General features: G+C 41.0%; 2 long non-coding RNA genes across 2 annotated transcripts; both read left to right on the top strand.

Annotated features, from left to right (window-relative positions):
• The first annotated feature begins 13,610 nt into the window (after positions 1-13,610).
• Positions 13,611-14,413, top strand: LOC139433518 (uncharacterized). The gene is made up of 3 exons (XR_011642974.1): positions 13,611-13,694; positions 14,106-14,233; positions 14,332-14,413. It is a non-coding gene; the product is annotated as an uncharacterized lncRNA (long non-coding RNA).
• Positions 14,414-14,615: 202 nt separating this feature from the next.
• On the top strand, positions 14,616-15,607 carry LOC117442818 (uncharacterized). Its single transcript, XR_011642973.1, has 3 exons — positions 14,616-14,689; positions 14,967-15,181; positions 15,366-15,607. It is a non-coding gene; the product is annotated as an uncharacterized lncRNA (long non-coding RNA).
• The last annotated feature ends 6,627 nt before the right edge of the window (positions 15,608-22,234 follow it).

Raw genomic sequence — 22,234 nt, 5'->3', positions numbered from 1 at the left:
TCAGGAAGCATGAGCTGGAGATCAGGAAGTTGGAGGCAGACACTGCTGTCCGGATGCGTCAGCTAGAGACACCTTCAGGTTCTGCTGCTGCTTTTGATGCTGGTAGCAACATTCAGCTGGTCCCTGTCTTTCGTGAGTCGGAAGTGGAGATGTTCTTTAGTGCATTTGAGCGCATTGCTGCTGCTCTGCTCTGGCCAGAAGACGTGTGGGCCATACTGGTACAGTGCAAGCTAGTCGGCAAGGCTCAGGAGGCTTGCTCTTCTCTTTCTGTCGAGGATAGTTTGGAGTATGACAAGGTGAAAGGTGCTATTCTCAGGGCATATGAGCTGGTGCCTGAGGCCTACAGGCAGCGTTTTCGTGGCATGAAGAAAGCTGCTGGCCAAACATACGTGGACTTCACGAGGGGGAAGAAAGTCCTCTTTGACAGGTGGTGTAGAGCATCTAAAGCGGATGACATCGCTTCAGTATGTGAGCTGATGCTGGTAGAGGAGTTCAAAAACTGTGTACCGGAGCGTACGGTAGTCTACCTGAATGAGCAGAGAGTGACTACCCTTCAGCAGGCTGCCACTCTGGCAGACGAGAGTGCGCTGATACACAGGAGCGTTTTGTTTCAGCGGGATCCTCCTCAGCGGGACACTTATCGGAGAGCTCCTGATAATGATGTTCCCTGTGCCAGTGTTCCAGTGTTAGGTCCCAGGCTAGACAGAGCTTGTTATTTTTGTCTTGACCCAGGTCATATGATAGCAGACTGTGCAGCTTGGAAGAGGAAGCAGGCCACCACTATGGCGGATGAGGAAGGGCTTGAGCTATCACACAGTGGTGTTTTGGCTCAGAGCGATTCTCCTCATCGTGTTGGTTTCCGGAAAGCTCGTAACAGGCGTGCCACACATGCTCATTCTGCTTCTCTTCCAGGACCCAAGAAGAAGAAATTGTGTTTCTTTTGTCTTGATCCTGGTCATCTAGAGGCAGAGTGTGTAGCTCGGAAGGAGCAGGTGGCAGCTGCTCTGGACAAGCCAAAAGACCGGCACCCGGTTGCGATGCGACAGAGTGGTGAGGTGCAGTTAAGTTCTGCATCCGTCTGTGACGGTGGTGTGGGTGTTTCCGTCTCTGAAGCGGTGGGTGTGGACCTAGCTCAGAGCGATGTGGATCTGTGTTCAGTGAGTGGTGTGTGTGTTCCATGTATTCCATGTGTTGCTCCGGTGTTGGCTGCTGGTGAGCAGTATAAGGTGTGTTTTATGGGGGGGGAAGTGTTACGTGCCGTAGTGTGTGTGTGGTCGTGTGTGTGTTTTCCTCTCTCCCTCTGATTGTCCCCAGGTGCAGCCTCTCCCCAGGTGATCCTAATCAACAATCAGGACTTCCATATAGGACCGGAGGAGGACGGCAGTGAGGCCCTTCTTTCTCTCCTTCTCGTCTGGCTGCATGTGTGCAGCCTGTCTCTGTGTGGGACCCAGCCTAGTTGTGTGCTGTTTATTGTACGCTGGTGTTGTGGTTCGGCTGGTGAGCCGCCTTAATAGGTTCTTATTAAAACCTCACTTAACCTTTCAGCATTGAGCTTACTCTCCTTTTTCTCTCGTCCGGCTATCTTTTGTGTCGCTACTTCCCTTGGTGCCCCTAGATCTACAAGGGAACGTAACACACACCAACGCAAATCCGGTTCAAGCTCCGTGCTAGAGCTTTTCAGGTTCAGGACCGGTTCTTCGGTTTAGCTCCGGCTCTTTTCACACCGCCCAGAGTCCGACTGGTGTTGCGTCATGACGTAACCGTTTGCATGCCGGCTTCATAAAGCCAAACCCCGCGGAAACCTCTCACAGCTCACACCGACAACAACAACAATGGCCAATTGTGCTCCAGCTTCCTCTGTACCAGAGTCCTGCACGGGTCTGATTTTCAAGACCCACTCCCGCCCGCACCCGCGACGTGCAATACCGAACCCGCACATATTGCCAATTAGTTCCGCAACCCGACCCGACCCGTCGGCACAAGATCCGCGACCCGACCCGAACCCGCATAGCCTATATATGAGCAGTGAAAACACACGCAGTTGCATATTTGTCTCAAAAAGCGTGGGATGTTGGTTATTTTCTCCATCTAGGATTACACCAAAAGTCTCCCAGACGTTGGATTTCGCTCTTGAGGAAGTGTTATTGAAAATGCTGTATTCTCCGCTAGAGAGCTTCACCTCAGCCATTTCGAATGTGGCGCGCACAGTAGTGATGTGTCGGTCGCGAACGAGCCGTTTTTTGTTTTGTTTTTGCGGAGGGATCTAGATCGGCATGAAGGCACATTATGCAATGTGCACATTATCCCGCTTATTACACATGGCCACATTCTCAACAAAGTAACGACATGACTCCCAATATTAATTTAAATGCTTTTATGGATTTAGAAAATGATTTTATTGATTTAAAAAATAGTTGTATTGATTTAAATTGACATGCATCCGCTAAGAAAAGTAGTCCGTTGTTACTGTTTTAACTAACGTAGCAACGGCAGGAACTGCTTCGATAGCGTTTTTGAGGAGCTTTTTGATTACAGATTTGAAAACATCGTTGCTTGCTTTAAAAGTAGGACAATTCATTTTGTCAAACCTTGGAAAGTATCTAGATATCCCTGCCCTAATGCCAAAGGAACTGCACACTGAATATGTGTCGCCGTTTGATGTCTATGTCTGGACCGCTGAGTAAAAAGGAGGGTTTCTGCCCGTTACTTCTCTTCTTACTTCCATAAGAATAAAACACGGAGGACAGAGATCTCTTTTTCTCCCCCTCTTCTCCCCGCTGCAGCCTAGCAGCTGATCTCAGAGCATGCTCCCCTCTCCTGCAGGGGGGCGTGGTCAGCTGCAGCTCACAGAATCAGCCCCCTGCAAAAACAGCGATGGAAAGAGCGAAATGAGGCATGGCTAAAATGCAGGATGTTTTTGGTATTTTGAAAAATAAATAAACAGTTTTTTATAAGTGTTGCTATCTGTTTTGTGTAGCGTGGTTCTACAAGCAAGTCAATGCATTCATTGGGTGGTATCAGAGAGTTACACGGGTCTTTATGCAATGAAAACAATTGGCCACAGCAAATCATTTGTATTAAACATGCAATTTTTACTTTTGAATACTTCAGTACAAAGCATGTATTGAATAATTTAAGTGATATATGTGTACACATATACATCATTAGTCAAAACAGGGCTACATTTGATTTAATTAAAAGGTATAATATGTGGTAAACTGAAGAGCCATTTGGGAGCTGAAAGAGCCGGCTCTTCTTGGTGAGCCGAGCCAAATGATCCGGCACAGCAGCAGATTGATGCGCGCTGCAGAGGTTATGATTATGCGCGGTCCCGCGGGGGAGAGGTCTGAGGATTTTAAATATTAAACTAATTTATTATTATTTTAATATATTTATTATGCAATACCCGCGACCCGACCCGCATCATCTTTGTTTTACCCAGAACCGAACCCAGAAAAAAGTGTTTGAAAAAATACCACCCGCGAATCACCTTTTTTGCGGGTCACCCGATGCAGGACTCTGGCCTGTACCTCTTCAGAAGACCAGATTCCCAGTAGGTAGCTGGTCTCTTCAGTGGACCACTGCTGCTTGTTAAGTTTCTCCATCGTTGTGTACTAACTGGATAAAACGCGGGCTTTTTGTTGTTGTTCAGGAGTTGATCTGTCCCTGTCCCGCCTCAACGTAAGCGTGACGTATACGGTGCTTTTGCTCTAGCCGGACAATTTTTTGGTGCTTGAAACAAACCGGATTCCGGAGCTAAGAGGCTGCTGCGCTGCGGTGTGAACAGGAAAACAAAACCCGGTGCTTTTCAAGCTCCAGCTCCGAACCTGAAACACCGTTGGTGTGAATGAGGTAGAGAGTTGGTTTCAGGCTCCGGAGAATCCTCAGTCGAGGTGGCCTTGCTTTACCGTCTCTTCTTCTACAATAGGAATTTTAGTTAGTCGAGTTGAAGTGTGTGGAATATTATTTATTTACTTTAAATCTCAATTCATATAAATACACTTAATGTTGTTTAAAAAAAGATACTGTACATAACAATTTTAGATTTGTGAAAAAATATGTTTACCTAAGAAGAAGAATTTTGTATAAATGTTTCATAAGGCTACATATTACATTTCATCAGGAAATAATTAGAAAAATAATCCATGATGAACATGCAGATATCTATTTATAATCGTTTCAAAGGAGTGGTAGTTTGTCTTGGTTATCTTGTGATCGTGATACAGGAAGAGAACATGAGGAAGTATGTGTGAAGTCCTGCAGGAATGCCAAAATCCTGCACTAAGAAAACATGTGAGTCTCTTCCCGTAAACACACAGAAGCCACACACGCACACGCACACGCACACGCACACGCACACGCACACACACACTTAATTTTCACAAGTTTCCTTGAGCTGAATGTAAACCCGCCTGGTGTGCTAAGCTGATGAAAAATGCGTGTTCCAGTCAGATAAAAAGTTCCCAGACTGAGCGAGGTTGTGCCTTGTTGAGTAAATCTACTGCTCATCTTACAAACTGTCCTTTAGGGGTAGTGGGAGGCTAAATTGAGGCAAATTCAACACTGATAAGGCTAAGTTTATTTTGGCTTTCTCTTATCTTTCCTACCTCAGATTTGGTGTGCAGGCAACCATTTTGAGCAACCTGATCTCACCAGAATGACTCCACCACGACACATTAACACCACAATGCGTGGTGGAGTCACGAACTTTGTTACATTTACGTGTCGGCACCACGCAAACAACCCCAATGTAAAGTGAATGAGGCTCCTTTGTCGTGGTGCACACACGCATTTCTACAACGTCCCGCAGTGAGCTTTTATTCTATACAACGTTTTTTAAATCTACTTTATAGCTTGTAGTAACTCACGGGAGGCTTCTTTTATTTTATTTGTATTCATCATTATTTTTATTTTTCGTCAGAATGTAAAAATTACATTAGTTACGAATTTGTGTTCTCAAAAAACAGTGCATTGTGTGTAATGCAACTGTGATTTTTATTAAATTAGTTAGTTTTTAAGGAAGGCCAGAGCTTCAGCTGTGTCAAATATTGTTCCCTTTAGTTAACGTTATTTAAAAGATAATGATCATGTCCCCTGTATTGTATTACGAGCGTCCATTCCCAGTGGATAACGGAGAATTTTACACCCGGAAGTAAGTAGCCTATTCTCCTTACTGTCGATTGATTTTACAGTGATATCTGCACTACTCATCGACTAAAAAACACCAGATTATCCTTGTTAATTACACAACATTGATTGGTTTGAATTGTGCACAATGCTTTTGTATTTTCCCCCTTCGATTCGGAGAAACAAATATTTTTCCGGAGTTTTAGGACGGCAGAAGACACTACACTACCCAGAATCCTCAGCTATCGTTTGGGACTACACCATGTGCTTAGCTTGACAAACCCCGTGATCAGTCCTCAACCTCTGTGATTGGATGCGCGAAGTTTACACAGAGCGTCCAAAAAGACTTTGAAATGGAATGAAACTCATCGACGGCACACTATTCAAAACAGGAATCGAACGTGTCCTACCCCCTCCCCCCCTTAGGTCACAGGCTCCTCCAACAGTGCTACGCAATAAAACAGATACACAGAAAAAATAGTGAAATAGTGCAATAAGAGTCTATATACAAGTGATTGGAATATGATATATTAGATAAATAATTTCTAAGTAGCAGCCAGATGAATGTTATTTCTAAATTCAGGTGTTTAATAATCTTATAGCCTGTGGGATGAAGCTGTCTCTGTGTCTGGTGGTTTTAGTCCGGATGCTGCGGTACCGCCTGCCAGACTGCAGCAGACAGAACAGTGTGTGGCTGGGGTCTTTTATAATCCTGAGGGCTTTCTTTAAGGTTAACCTGGTATTTTTACTCCACTACATTTATTTTAGTTACTTTACAGATTTGGATTAATGATGTGAAATATAAACAACCCTTAAATCAGACTTTACTTACACCTGAGTAAAATTCAGTGAAGGTGATTGTCAAGTGCCAACAATCAGGAGAGATATTTGATAGTTGGTGCTTGAGAAGACTAAATATGTATCTGCAGATCCGTTTAAAGCATATTCATTACTCATTATTCTCTAATAGTTAATTAAAGACTGTATATAATTGCTATTTTGCACATCCCTTTCAAGATTTCAAGATTTTATAAGGTTTATTGACATATCATATACACAACATTGTAGTTATGCAATGAATGAAAAACTTGGGTCACAGGTTCCTCAACAGTGCATTACAAGACATCTATCAATGTGTGTATACTTCCACCATTACACTGTCGTATTCTGCACATTTCTTTAAATAAAGCCTTATTAGTTAGCACATCCTCCTATCAGGCACTAAATTGTTTTACTCTAGATATCATTTGAGTATCTTCTTGATATTTTCTATTCTATATTTATATAATTGACCTTCTACTTTCCAACTATTTTGTATGTACTCTTAATATTTAAATGTTTTCATAAAATATAACACATTCAAAAGTGCTTTACAAAAATGAAAGACATTAAGAAAAAGGCATTTTAAACAGTCATTAAAAAGCAACATAATCTTCCTGCATTGCAATTACTCTAAATGTGTAATAACGTGCTTTAACCAGTAGGTGGTTTGGGTTAAAAGCATAGGTTAAAAGGCTGTCAAGTTTACAGTGTTAACAAAATAAAATATACTGCTGTTTCCGGTTTAGTTTACGATGAATATTATTTTGTTATTGTTTTGATATTTGTAACACAAAAGCGATGGAAAAAACCCATAGAAACGCAAAAAAGATGGTCTTAACATGACCCAGTCGTCTAGTAGTTAATAAAAAACAATAATATCAAAACAAAATATTACTACTATCTTTATTGTGAAATTAAAACAGAACGGTAAAAGAATAGTTTCTGGTCTATTCTGATGCCCGATCTCTGTAGATAAATAAAGAACTAAGACAGATGTGTAATATTTAATGCAGCCAAACCATTTATTACAATGCATTCATGTGATGACTTTCAAAGAGTAAAGCAAGCACTGCTGAATAAAGTATGATTTTCTCTTTTACGAAACGTTTTTTTTTTCATATGGAATGCAGTTGGAGGTCAACCAATCAAAGAGCTTGAGGACTGATCACGGGTTTGTCAAGCTCAGCACATGGTGTAGTCCCAAACGATAGCTGAGGATTCTGGGTAGTGTAGTGTCTTCTGCCGTCCAAAAACTCCGAAAAAATATTTGTTTCTCCGAATCGAAGGGGGAAAATACAAAAGCATTGTACACAATTCAAACCAATCAATGTTGTGTAATTAACAAGGACAATTTGGTGTTTTTTAGTCGATGAGTAGTGCAGATATCACTGTAAAATCAATCGACAGTAAGGAGAATAGGCTACTTACTTCCGGGTGTAAAATTCTCCGTTATCCAATGGGAATGGACGCTCGTAATACAATACAGGGGACATGATCATTATCTTTTAAATAACGTTAACTAAAGGGAACAATATTTGACACAGCTGAAGCTCTGGCCTTCCTTAAAAACTAACTAATGTAATAAAAATCACAGTTGCATTACACACAATGCACTGTTTTTTGAGAACACAAATTCGTAAGTAATGTAATTTTTACATTCTGACGAAAAATAAAAATAATGATGAATACAAATAAAATAAAAGAAGACTCCCGTGAGTTACTACACGCTATAAAGTAGATTTAAAAAACGTTGTATAGAATAAAAGCTCACTGCGGGACGTTGTAGAAATGCGTGTGTGCACCACGACAAAGGAGCCTCATTCACTTTACATTGGGGTTGTTTGCGTGGTGCCGACACGTAAATGTAACAAAGTTCGTGACTCCACCACGCATTGTGGTGTTAAGAAGTCGTGGTGGAGTCACGCATTCTGGTGAGATCAGATTGATTTTGAGATGTTAGCCAGACCATCAAAGATTAGTGTAGCAACCTGTGTTTTTAGAGAGACAAAAAAACTAAACAGTTGTTATCATGTATTGAATAAGCATTCATTCTGATGGATGAAGGAGTAACATTTAGCAATGGGCAGAAAGAAAAAGTCAATTTGAAGGATATCAGACCAGTGCCCCTTCCTCTGCCAATGGGTCTGGGTGTTTGGTAAAGGAGTCTGCTATGAGCAGCAGGAGTAGAAGTATTAGCTGGAGTAATCCAAGTCTCAAAGAGAGCAAGGAAATCAAGGCATTGCTGGGGAGTAAAGCCAGAAATGAACTCAGTCTTGTGAGTAGCTCACTGGCAGTTCCACAGGCCTCCTGTCACAAGGTGTTGGATATGCGTGGATTGGGTGGGATCGATAAGAGATGAGAGGATATGGATGTTAGAATATGGTCAAGGCCTATAATATATGTGAAGTGTGGAAATTGATGTGAGATATTGTACCAAAGAAGTGAGTAGCATATTTTTGGTATGTGCATTTTAATGTCACCCATCTATAGGAGGTGTATTACATCATGTCATCCCTAATATATGTGTGGGTTTATACATTCCTGTGTGTTAATAGTTGAAGGAACAAAAAGTACATTTTTCCTCTTATTTATAGAGAGGTTTTTTATAGATTCCTGAAACAAAGTTCCCTTTTTCTTAAAAGTAGATTAGCGCAATAGTCTTTTTCTTTGACTTTTACCTGTTTATCAAAAGGGTGTTTTTAGGCTATTTTTGAAGAAGGAAGATGCAGAATTAATTTTGAGTTCTGTTTTGAGTTAAAAGAGGTCCCTTTGAGTTTCTCTGGTAATTATCAATAGTAGCAGTTAAGTGAATACTGTTCAAACAATACCTGTGTTTGTGTTTTATATTGATTTCTCTGTTTTATCCTTTCATAAATGTGAGGACTAAAATGGCTATAAACAAAGGGCTGTTTAGAGTAAACAGGGTTTTATTGCCCTATGGGGGAGGTGTATGTATGCAGGACATGGTGCTAGGTGGGGGAAGAGTATATTCTGCTTAAGATCTCTAGCATGTCATGTTTCAGGGAAGTCTACATATCTTGAATAGTATATGTGTGGGTTTAATTACTTTGTATTTTGTGTAACCAGAAGTTGGAGATATGAGAGATGAAATATTTGTGTTATCTTAAATATCCTTTAAGACACATCTGAGGTCTCTGGAATGTGGGGGGTGTGTGTGTGTGTGGAGGCTGAGTAAACTCCACCCCTTCTTGTTTCTGTTGGTATGAAAGCCTATTCAGCTTGTTGTTCGTCCTCTCTTCTCGCGCCGCCCGGACCGGAAGGTCGTAGCAGCCCGTGAACAAGGCCAGGAGTAGGCATACTCCTGACATTACGCATATGATATGGCTTTGTATGGTAATGTATTATATGGTATTGCATTATTACCTTTTATGATTAAAACAGATTTTTGTTTAACCCTCGTCCTGGTTGTTTTGAGTGTTCCTTCTTTTAAAGCAAGCTCATAGGAACGGCGCGGAGAAAGTGCTACCTACTCCTTCAATACTTCCACCATTACACTGTCGTATTCTGCACATTTCTTTAAATAAAGCCTTATTAGTTAGCACATCCTCCTATCAGGCACTAAATTGTTTTACTCTAGGTATCATTTGAGTATCTTCTTGATATTTTCTATTCTATATTTATATAATTGACCTTCTACTTTCCCACTATTTTGTATGTACTCTTAATATTTAAATGTTTTCATAAAATATAACACATTCAAAAGTGCTTTACAAAAATGAAAGACATTAAGAAAAAGGCATTTTATACAGTCATTAAAAAGCAACACAATCTTCCTGCATTGCAATTACTCTAAACGTGTAATAACGTTCTTTAACCAGTAGGTGGTTTGGGTTAAAAGCATAGGTTAAAAGGCTGTCAAGTTTACAGTGTTAACAAAATAAAATATACTGCTGTTTCCGGTTTAGTTTACGACGAATATTATTTTGTTATTGTTTTGATATTTGTAACACAAAAGCGATGGAAAAAACCCATAGCAACGCAAAAAAGATGGTCTTAACATGACCCAGTCGTCTAGTAGTTAATAAAAAACAATAATATCAAAACAAAATATTACTACTAACTTTATTGTGAAATTAAAACAGAACGGTAAAAGAATAGTTTCTGGTCTATTCTGATGCCCGATCTCTGTAAATAAATAAAGAACTACGACAGATGTGTAATATTTAATGCAGCCAAACCATTTATTACAATGCATTCATGTGATGACTTTCAAAGAGTAAAGCAAGCACTGCTGAATAAAGTATGATTTTCTCTTTTACGAAACGTTTTTTTTTTTCATATGGAATGCAGTTGGAGGTCAACCAATCAAAGAGCTTGAGGACTGATCACGGGGTTTGTCAAGCTCAGCACATGGTGTAGTCTCAAACGATAGCTGAGGATTCTGGGTAGTGTAGTGTCTTCTGCCGTCCAAAAACTCCGAAAAAATATTTGTTTCTCCGAATCGAAGGGGGAAAATACAAAAGCATTGTACACAATTCAAACCAATCAATGTTGTGTAATTAACAAGGACAATTTGGTGTTTTTTAGTCGATGAGTAGTGCAGATATCACTGTAAAATCAATCGACAGTAAGGAGAATAGGCTACTTACTTCCGGGTGTAAAATTCTCCGTTATCCAATGGGAATGGACGCTCGTAATACAATACAGGGGACATGATCATTATCTTTAAATAACGTTAACTAAAGGGAACAATATTTGACACAGCTGAAGCTCTGGCCTTCCTTAAAAACTAACTAATTTAATAAAAATCACAGTTGCATTACACACAATGCACTGTTTTTTGAGAACACAAATTCGTAACTAATGTAATTTTTACATTCTGACGAAAAATAAAAATAATGATGAATACAAATAAAATAAAAGAAGCCTCCCGTGAGTTACTACAAGCTATAAAGTAGATTTAAAAAACGTTGTATAGAATAAAAGCTCACTGCGGGACGTTGTAGAAATGCGTGTGTGCACCACGACAAAGGAGCCTCATTCACTTTACATTGGGGTTGTTTGCGTGGTGCCGACACGTAAATGTAACAAAGTTCGTGACTCCACCACGCATTGTGGTGTTAAGAAGTCGTGGTGGAGTCACGCATTCTGGTGAGATCAGGTTGATCTTGGGATGTGAGGACGTGGCTTAGAAAGGGCATGTTGCCTTCTTTCCTGCCAGTGTTGGCAGGACATTAATTAAAATGTCGAACTTCATTTTAAGGACATTTCGGCCAGGGGTGTAGAGCTATATTTGTTTAAGCACCGGATTGGCAAAACAGGAGTGTGTGCACCCAACCCAGTCTCACGGCATTTCGTGTTCAACAACACGATTTTTAATGTATTGATTCGTGTTCACCAACACGATTTGCCCATTTTTTTCGTGTTGCACAGGACGATTTTAAAAGCAATGTATTTCTACTGGTAATGTGTTTCGTGCCTGCAGGCTGCAGCATGTCTTTTTCTCCGGTCGGGTCGTGAAAGACCGGAAGCTGTGTGGTTCATAAAAACATGTTCTTACTCAATATCAAGCCACAGTTATTGCTTTTATTTTAAATCGTATAATTTCGGACTTTTGTTGCCGTCTGTGAGGAAAATAAATGGGGCTCAGAGCCTCAGGATACTGAAATCTGTATTTTTTAAATCTTTTTTTCCTTCTAATTTGTTATTCTTTTCAAAATAACACACTGTTATTTACTCACCAATAACACACAATTATCCTTGTTTTTATTTATTGGTTTAATTCCATAATCTCTGGCTTTTTTGGCATCCGTCAGGAACTGAATTTCAAAATAAATATAACCGGAAGTAGGCATTTCGAGCGATTACCCAAGATCCTCAGCTATGGTTTTAAACTCGCTGATTGGATGTGATAGCCGCAATGCATGCTGGGATTTGGTGTTTATATTATATGAAATCCGGAAAACATTTTAAAAGTATAAAATAATACTTAATTCCGAGTGCTCTTGCTTTTCTCTTTGAAAGTCATCACATAACGGCATTGTAATACACGGTTCGGCTGCATTGTATATTACAGATGTGCCGTAGTTCTTTATTTAGAGAGCCCTGATGAGAAGACCTTTGGAAAAACTGGAAGAAATGGCGCCGAAACTGAATACTTGACGTGGATCATAAATATATCAACAATTAAACAACATCTTCAATTTCTCTTCACACAATACGTCTCCTTGCAGTATCAACACTAATTCGGCTGACTTTTACATTTGATCTAATTCATAGATAGGTTATATTTACACCATAACGGTGCACGCCGCTCTGAGCGAGAGAGAGGAGAGAGAGAGAGAGAGAGGTGGTTAGAGAGAGAGAGAGAGAGAGAGAGAGAGAGAGCGCACGCACGGTACCTGGCATTGTCGTTGTTATCTCAGTGGGTGTCAAACGGTTTGGTCACCATTTATGTAAACAATAATATGATCATTATAGTTATAGAAAAAACAAGAGAATACATGAAAAACAGTTATGAAATACTATATGGCAGTAAAACAGTTTAAAAGGAGAGTGATTTGCAAAATATCCATAAAGAAAAAGTAAATCTGTGTACAGTTCTGTTTCAAATGGGTGTTGAGAGATGTATCCATTGATCTCTTCATTTTGCCTCAAAGTGCACCAGATTGATGCTTTTAACTTCAATATTTAAAAAGAAATCTTCCCGGGGGGAGCATGCCCCAGGATGCTACTGTAGTCCACCCCCCACTTAGAAAAAAATAGCACTTTACCCCCTGCTTACTGATTGATTATCGAGCCTTCATTGTAAGAGTCACGGGTACACTGTGTATGTGCGTATTCCACTGTAGCGACCGGTACATTAATGGGAAACCCTAAATGTTTGAGCAGCCTCTATGAAACGTCAAGCTACCCCACAGCATCCCAAAAACTAAAATATCTGGCGCCGCCACTGGTTTATGAAGCGACCTCTAGTTAGAGTTAATCCCTGTAAAATTATGTTTGTCAATGTTGTATGTAAATAGTTTGTACATGTTCAATACATTTGTAACACTGGACAGATGAACATTCCTTTTTTTTGTTCACCCCCCCCCAAAAACAGTCTCACCCCAAGCTGAACCCAAAGGTTGGCAGCCCTGTATGAATTCTGTGTTCTCTCAGAGAACATTTCAGGACAATGGCTGATTAGTACATTTCTATTCTCAAACCATGTGTCCATGAGAGAGGCTTACAGACACCTGAACAAGATACACATTAACTAATTCATGATATATGTGTTTACCTAATTAATGCAGGTTATATAAGTCAGATTTCGACATAAGTCGAATGTACAAAAAATTCATATTTTGGGTTTAGTAATTAGGTACTTTTATTTTTATCGTGCATATTATCTCCCATTTTTTCCTAACAGAAATGTAATTACATAGTAGGCTCTCTATTTATGAATGACCACACACACACACACACACCACACACAACACACACACACACACACACACACACACACACACCTGTCCTCCATAATGAAGCGACAGACGCGAAAGTGTTTCTTCATGTCCCTGTCGGTCTCTGCCTCCCCGCCGGACGGTCCTCCGGCCCGCAGCCGGCCACACCGGCCTGTCTCTCAGGACAGCTAACGAGGAGACGGTCCCTCCATGGCTCATGTGACCTACCACCACCAAGACTGTCTACGTTGGAAAGACGGAAGCTAGTTATTTTGCGACAAAACCGTCTGAGTTAAGCTGAAGGAAAGCTCACTCACTGGCTGGATGTAACAGGGGGTGGTATGTGTTCCTTATTTAAAAAATAAATAATTCAGGACGTTTTATCTAGCTGCTGGCTAATGTTTGGCTAGCTAGGCTACATCCAGCAAGTACGCCACCGGAGATAAACAGCTGGACGTCCGGTCGAAGTTTCAAAATAAAAGTAGTTTCTAAAATCAGTTATTATATTTGTATGTAAAAATGTTTAAAGCAAAAACATAGGAAATTAAGGTGATACATATTTCAATGTACATTTATCACAATAGGACACGTAACAATAATGCAATAAAAAACGACTCAAATTGACATTGACAGTAGGCCTACACACATTGATTCACTTATTATTTCCCTAAGAGGTCATATGTAAACTGTTTTTCCGTGCGTATACATGATTGTGTTCCCTGAGTAGATATGTTTCTATTTTCCCATTAGGCCTACTTCGGATTTCCTGCAAGTCTGGAAAACAAAGGTCAGTTCGATTGCGTTGCTATGCAACGAGTCAACAAACAAATGCGGAGGCTCTTACAGATCCAGACATGTTCAGTTACTCAGCTAACCAGGTAACCTAAACATTTGCATTCTGGGTGATGGTAGTTGGAAAAATGACATATTCTGCTGTAATGTTTTACTGATACATTGTGACACTTTCCCTCCTCAGTATGACAGTGCCTACAAGCCGCAGAGGCTGCAGAACTGGGGGGAGACAACTAAGGACTTCAAAAAGGTAAATGTCATGTCAGCAGTAGGCTATTCTTCTTTTTTTCTGGCAATTTTAAGAGTAGAATTGCCTGACAAGTTGATGAATGACTTCAACTCTGTCTCTCTGTGTGTGTGTGTGTGTGTGTGTGTGTGTGTGTGTGTGTGTGTGTGTGTGTGTGTGTGTGTGTGTGTGTGTGTGTGTGTGTGTGTGTGTGTGGTGTGTGTGTGTGTGTGTGTGTGTGTAGACCCTCTGCACAGGAGGGTCACACCCCTTCATTGCTAATAATAGAGGACATCTTCTCCCAGGAGTGGTAAAGGTGAGATCATATCAAACGTTTTATGTCTCTTACTTAAAATATGCTATTGATATTGTGAACACATGTAGCCTTTGAATTCACTCCATTGTGTGTGTGTGTGTGTGTGTGTGTGTGTGGTGTGTGTGTGTGTGTGTGTGTGTGTGTGTGTGTTGTGTGTGTGTGTGTGGTGTGTGTGTGGTGTGTGTGTGTGTGTGGTGTGGTGTGTGTGTGTGTGTGTGTGGTTGTGTGTGTGTGTGTGTGTGTGTGTGTGTGTGTGTGTGTGTGTGTGTTGATATAGCGTGGCAGTGCATGGCCAGACTTTAAGGGGACCTGGGATCTACCGGTCCGTATCCCGGCTCAGCGGATCAACCCACCGGCCGCTCTATGGAGGGTCTGAGCCGGCTGAAGTCCTGGCGCTTAGACCCAGAGGACACAGGCCCATCTCAGCCACACAGAGGCAGCAGAAACACGGACAGGCTGGAGGATGCTGGAGAGCTGGATGTTGTCGAGCAGGTGATACAACCACATAAGATATATTAAGAAAACATTTATTTTCAAACTATTTTCATTGTCTTATAAATTTCTCGTATAGTTTTTATTTTAACCTCTTTATAGAGTATATTATTTCCTGCTACTCCTGGATTTCTCTCTGGGTATCAACGAAGGCTTGCTTATCTTATCTTATCCTTCCTTTCAGGGCAATGAGGATGTCCGGCAGGACGATGGGGCCCTGTCATCGGAGTAGCCAGCCCTGAAGCACCATCATCCTCTAAGCAGACACACAAAGATAAACAGCAAGAACAGTAACCTTCTTCCAAGTGGATGGAAAAAATACATACAAAAATAAACTCACCTAGTTATTTGAGCATGGCTGAATTCTTCTCACACAGGTTGAAAGGTCCGCATATTGTTATCAGGGAAATAAAATACAAAATTGAAGTTCTTTCTCTTTGTTTTTTATCTTAATGTTCTGTGAGCTGAACAGAGTACCCATAAATCTTTGAGCGCCATCAAAGTCAGTGGTTTCATTTGGTAGCCTCTACATTTCTGATTGTGTAGCATGATGGTATAGTAATAAGACAATCTAAATCATTATACTGTCTGGTGGGGAAAACGAGAACACATTGATAAAAAGGGTCAAATAAAATGCTGTGCTTACAGTACAAACAGACAAAATAACAGGAATTCCGTAAATGTGTAGTTGACCATTATTTACTTGACTTTTAAAGAGCAGATATATGCCCCTCTTTACTGTGTGTTGTTAAATGTAGTTTACAATTAAAGCGGAACATGAACAACTTCCTTATCGCTGCCAGGAAACATTGAGTCATACATTGGTACATGGTTTCCATTCTGAGAAATAAGTCACAGCATACATCTCTGACTTCACACTAGTGTTGCACGGTGTACCGATACTTGAAAGGTACCGCGATACCCTGCCGTTAAAAACGGTACGATTCCTCCGTTTCATTAGTATCGGTACTTTAAGAATGACGGGGAAAAGTACTCCCGTGAAAAAGCGCCGTTTTAATAAGAGCCGTGTGTGTTCAGCGCTCTGCTTCCACTCCCTGCACTGCAGTCGTGCCTGCAGTCCCGCCCCTCTCAAGCACGCTCTAAGTCCCTCCCCTCTCTCGTGCACGCGGCCACGCGCTAGCTGCCAGAGCATGTGAGAAAACGAGAAGCATGGCTGCAAGTGGGAGTGCAACTGCCGCTGCGCTTCGGCTTGTTGACAAAAAAGACGCCAGAAGTCTTTGAACGGGCCGTTCAGGTGTTCAGAGCAGAGCTCCCTGTCGGAGCGGCAGAGCGTGATGTGCACTGAAAAGTGTTTCTGTCGCAATATTATCGTTGAGCAAACTTAACTAGCAAACTAGCATCACTATCTGCTAACGTTAGCTTTAGCCTTCGTTTTCTATTAGTTTTTTTCATAGGCTATAAACGGAGGTGGTACAAGTATATATCTTGTACTTGAGTAAAAGTAGAAGTACCCAGGTCTTGTACTTGAGTTAAAGTAGAAGTACCAGAATGTAGGAACAATCCTGCAATCAAAATGTTCCTCAAATAAAAGTACAAAAGTATTATCATCAAAATATAGTTAAAGTAGCAACAGTAAAAGTAGAAGCACCAGAGTGTAGGAATAGTCTGTTACAGTAAAAGTACTGCATTCAAAATGTTCCTCAACTAAAAGTATTAAAGTAGCGACAGTAAAAGTAGTCATTGTGCAGATTGGTCCATTTCAGAATAATATATATATATATGTTTTATAATGATTGATCATGAAAGTGTTCTCAAAGCTGGTGGAGGTGCAGCTAGTCTGAAGTACTTTGTAGACTGCAGGGTAGCTGGAGGATTTACTCCAGGTGGAACTAAAGTCTGATTTAAGTATTGATTATATTTCACATCATTCATCCACATCTGTAATGTACATGTAGTGGAGTAAAAGTACACCATGTACCTCTGAACTGTAGTGGAGTACAAAGTAGCAAAAGAAACATTGAAATACTTAAATAAAGTACAAGTATCTCAAAATTGTACCCAAGTAGTACTTGTTGAGTTTATGAACTTAGTTACTTTACACCAGTGGCTATAAAGATAGAAAGACTAAGCACAGAGGCATGACAATACATTTTCAAAATGCTCAACAGTGCTGCCAAAATGTTAAACTCACTGCTACACAATTAAAATAAATGCTTTTATATATATTTATATTAGATGTGACTCTTTGGTGTTTCTGTTCTTAGTGACACTGCTGCTTTAGTTCTGACTGCTAAAATCATCTGTTATTCCTAATTTTAAAGCCGATATTCCGTGTTTCCCCTTTTTTAAGAAAAGTATCGAAAAAGAATCGGAATCGCAATTCTTGACTTGGTATCGGTATCGAAACCAAAATGTTGGTATCGTGACAACACTACTTCACACTGTCTCGTCGTGATTCATGAGAAGAAACCACAAGCTTTTCAGGGAGTTATGTGTGTCCGAGATAAATGTTATGCATGAAAATATACGCCTAATGTGAAATTCAGACAGTCATCAGATCAGAGAAGGAAAGAGAAAGCGATTTACTTGGTGTTCTCAATTCTGGAATCACGAGCATTACAAAAACAACTCTTACAAAAGATCCTTTCAGTTTACCCTTATTGCAACATGTGAGCAGTCAATTGCTCAGATTACAATTGAGATTACAATCTCTACTCTACTAATTTAAATTAACAGACAATCAGCAGGAGAAAAACCAAATAAAATACAAGCAAAACAAAATCCGCCCCGGGGCAATAACTCTTGTTCCAAGAACCCAAAATAAAATGCAAACACACAAAACAAAATCAATCCCTACTCAGTCCATAAACAACTAACGGGCGGCTAAAGCTGTTAAGGCCCGGACACACCAAGCTGACACCAAATAACTGACACAGACGGACCCCGACTGTTGCATCGCCTCGCATCTCTGCATCTTGGCCATGTGTCGCACTGGAAGACACCGCAAAGACTTCAGCCGACGACCAAGAAGCACGTACGAACTGCACATTCGTGAGTGGCAATAACTCTCCTTACCAGCAGGCGGCGGTAGTGTATATTCGTCATTCAAAAGAGGCAACAACCGGAAGACAGACAGCGTGATAACCGAGAGAAGAAGAACATACTGCGTGATATAAACAAACAACAAATAGTGTGTGCATTCCATTTTCACTCTACAACGAGAAGCTCACGGGGCTTTCCAGAACCTGTGTCGAGATCTGGAGTTAAATTAAATCTCAGATTTGCCTTCTTAATAGTTTGTTTGGGTCCCTCACTTCCGCTTCGCTTCTCATGCACTGATTCGCTAGCTGAACAGCCAATCAGAGTGATTTCTTTTGCCGACTGCCTTTGGCGGAAAAGGTGTCGGCACGGCTGAAAAGACGATGAGCGTCGTGTCGCCCGACTCAGATTGGTGTGTACTGCACCGTTGTGTCTTTTTCGGCCGTGCCGACACCTTCCACCGCCGATTCGACATAGTCGGTAGGCTGTCGGCCAAAGGCAGTCGGCAAAATAAATCACTCTGATTGGCTGTTCAGCTAGCGAATCAGTGCATGGACACTTCACCTCCAGCAGGGCAGATGGCTGCACAAGTCCATCGGGGGATGCTCCCAAAACACCGACTCACTCACAAAGAGACCAGACTCGAACACTGTCCTGATAGGCCTGCACAAAAGCCTTCACCCCTTCGGCCTCGTTTACAACCCCCCAGTTGATAGCCATGACTCCGTCCAAGTTGTACCCCCCGAGCACCCTCTTCATGAGGGACGCGCATGGAGTGGATGAAAGTCCCGACCGCAGCACAGCACCAAACTTGCTGGCTGTCAACCTGCCCCGCCTGTGTAACTGCCACTTTGTCCGCTGTCCTCCGGTGGCTGTCTGGATGGCAGCTTGCTGGTCTCTGCTCAGTCGCATTGAGGCATTGTAATGTAATTTGTGTTGTACTGGTTGTGATTGTACATTGTATTTTTCTAAATGTGTATGAATACATTTTTGAAAAACATTTGATCAACAATAAAAAAGGATTTGGTCAGGATCTAGACTCAGTGTGTAGTTATTAATTAATCAATGCTCTCTACATTAGGAAAACACATACCAGTGTACCCGAGGGAGTCACACACAGCTGTGCCGGATAACCAAACAAATTGACAAGATAACCAAAACCCTTGAATCTACACACACAAATAAACTCAAATGACACAACGAGATGTAAAAGGAGATCACACATACAGTATAGTCGATATAAAACTGGCGCTTCAATCTGAAGAGCAACTAAAACAAAACACGGGAGTTACCTTGTTCTTGTGAACACTAATGTTATCCACAGCATACACAGACCACGAGTTCTTAAGGAGAAACTAGTTACTGAAACAAAACACGTTAGTGTACCTTGTTAGCTAATGTTAGCTAGCTGACATTAACGTTACACATTGCACTCATATTACTCACCAACATCTTGTAAAGCCGGTCCGCTGCTCTTACAGAACCGATAACTCCCCTTTCGTGTATGTACAGCTCTCAACGTGTCCAGACTTGTAGTCACCTCGTTTTATATTTATTCTCATTCTGAAAGAAACGGTGAAATTTGCTAACGTGACGGCCGTCTTTGTGATGGTGACGCGTATTGTGCGAGACCAAGAGACCTGTAGTTCACTCAGCGGTTTCACACAAAAAAATGTGTAACTTCACAGTTTTATTTTTTTGACTGCAAAATATTCTTTTAAATTGACAAACATCATATGTGTCATTCGTGGCACAATTCAAACGGGATCAAAAGATAACCTTTCTCTCTCCATTGACTTCAATGTATAATTTTACGCCGGGGTCCCATGGAGGCTCCCGGAAAGGGAGGGACTTCACCTCTCTATTGACATGAAGTTTAAAAGTGAGACAATCATCAAGCCAGATACCAAGGTATTTGTAACAGGTAACCACTTCAAGTTTTATTCCTTGCGCAGTTACAATATCTAAAACAGGCTCTGGTGTCTTTTTAGCTTTAGAAAAGAGCATTACCTTGGTTTTCTCAACATTTAAAAGAAGCTTTAGTTCAGAGAGCTGAGTTTGAATAATGTTAAAAACAGCCTGTAATTTAACACCAGCCTCCTGAATGGAGGGACCTGCACAGTACATCACGGTATCGTCCGCATAGAAATGTAAAGTAGCTTCATCCACATTTTCACCTAAACTGTTGATGTAGATGGAGAATAAAAGTGGATCTAAAACAGAACCTTGAGGAACACCATTAGCAATGTTTAACCACTCAGAAGACAGCCCATCAAAATGAACACTTGGGACCTTTCAGAGAGGTAGTTCACAAACCACCCACTGCATGGCTGGACATGCCTATACTGGCTAGCCTCTGCTTTAAAATGTGATGATCGACGGTGTCAACCGCTTTGGAAAGGTCAATAAATAGAGCTGCACAACTCTGCTTATTATCTAAAATACGCGCCACATCATTCACCACTTTCATTGTGGCAGTGATGATGCTGTGTTGCTTTCTGAAGCCTGACTGATGTTTAGACAGGATGTCATTTGTACATAGAACACCTTTACCTGTTCACTCACTAAGCGTAGCAGGACATACGCTGACTTCCACAATTTTGGAATTGTGTTTGAGCTGAGGGAGAGGTTAAAAAGAGTAGTGAGAGGTGGAGCAATAAAATCTGCAGCTATCTTAAAAAAGAAAGGTTCTACGTTGTCCGGGCCAGCCGGTTTCTTAGGATCTAACTTGGTTAAAGCTTCACGCACAACATCAACAGTAAAAGGGGTAAAACTAAAAGGGTTTTCCAACACACGTTTTTCAGAGTCACAGACTGTAGTGTTTACAGAAGCAGAGTTAGTGACAAAATCAAATAAAGGAACCACAGGACACAAAATGCTCATTAAAGCAATTGAGCATAGTAGCCCTGTCCGATATAGAGCCAGATGCTGTGGTAATGCACGGAGTAGCTCATTACGGATATCGCCGGTGGATAATGATTTAATGGCTTTCCAAAAAAGTCCACGATTATTCAGATTCTTTGTGGTTACTGACAGATAATACTTTGATTTAGCACTTTTGATATGTGAAGTGAAGCTATTTCTTAGCTGCCTAAAGCGTAGCCATTCTACCGCTGAGCCTGATTTCCTAGCCTTTGCCCAGGCCTTGTTTCTCTCATGAAGGAGACTAGACAGCTCAGCAGAAAACCAAGGATTGTCTCGTCCCTTCACTCTAAATTTACGCAGGCGTGCATGTCTATCAATGATCTCCATAAAACCAAGATAAAATAAGACCATGCGGTTTCTACATCAGCACGCAGATCGATTTTACCCCAATCAAAATCAAACAGATCATGAACAAAACCCTGCTCCACAAAATGTTTTTTGTCTCTCTTAATGATAATGCGAAGTTTAACCTTTTGGACCTTAGTGTCCCTAATTGTTGCTACAACACAGTGATCACTCAGATCATTTGCAAATACTCCCACAGATGAATATTTATGGGGAACATTAGTTAAAATGAGATCAATTAGGGAGGATTTGTTAGGGGGCTTAATGTTAGGGCGAGTAGGACTGTCAACAATCTGAGTAACATTCAATGAGATACAAAGGTTTTTAAAATCCTCTGACACTGCAGTTAACCAGTCCCAGTTAAAATCTCCAAGTAGCACTATTTCCTTGTAGTCTAGTTGTGATAAAAGATTTGCTAGTGAAGACAAGGAGTCTTTGACAGCTGAGGGGGGTCTGTAACAACTCACTACCATGACCTGTTCAATATGTATGGCTACAAATTCAAATTGCTTACTGATCGATTTGGAAACTAATGTGGTTACACTGAACTTATTCTTAACATAATGGCAACGTCACCACCTTTATTAGGCCGGTCGGTACGATACACATTAAAACCATTTAAGGCAATGTCAGAGGCCAAAATAGATTTGTGTTTAGCCATGTCTGATAAAACAATGACGTCAGCGTCAGTCGAGCTCGCCCAGATACGGACAAAATCTAGTTTACCTAACAGACTGCGCACATTCAAGTGGATGAAACCCAACCCAGACCTAGCTTTAAAAT

The sequence above is a fragment of the Pseudochaenichthys georgianus genome, chromosome 3, assembly GCF_902827115.2.
Source record: "Pseudochaenichthys georgianus chromosome 3, fPseGeo1.2, whole genome shotgun sequence".
Classification (NCBI taxonomy): Eukaryota; Metazoa; Chordata; class Actinopteri; order Perciformes; family Channichthyidae; genus Pseudochaenichthys; species Pseudochaenichthys georgianus.
This window is presented reverse-complemented; position numbering and strand designations above follow the sequence as displayed.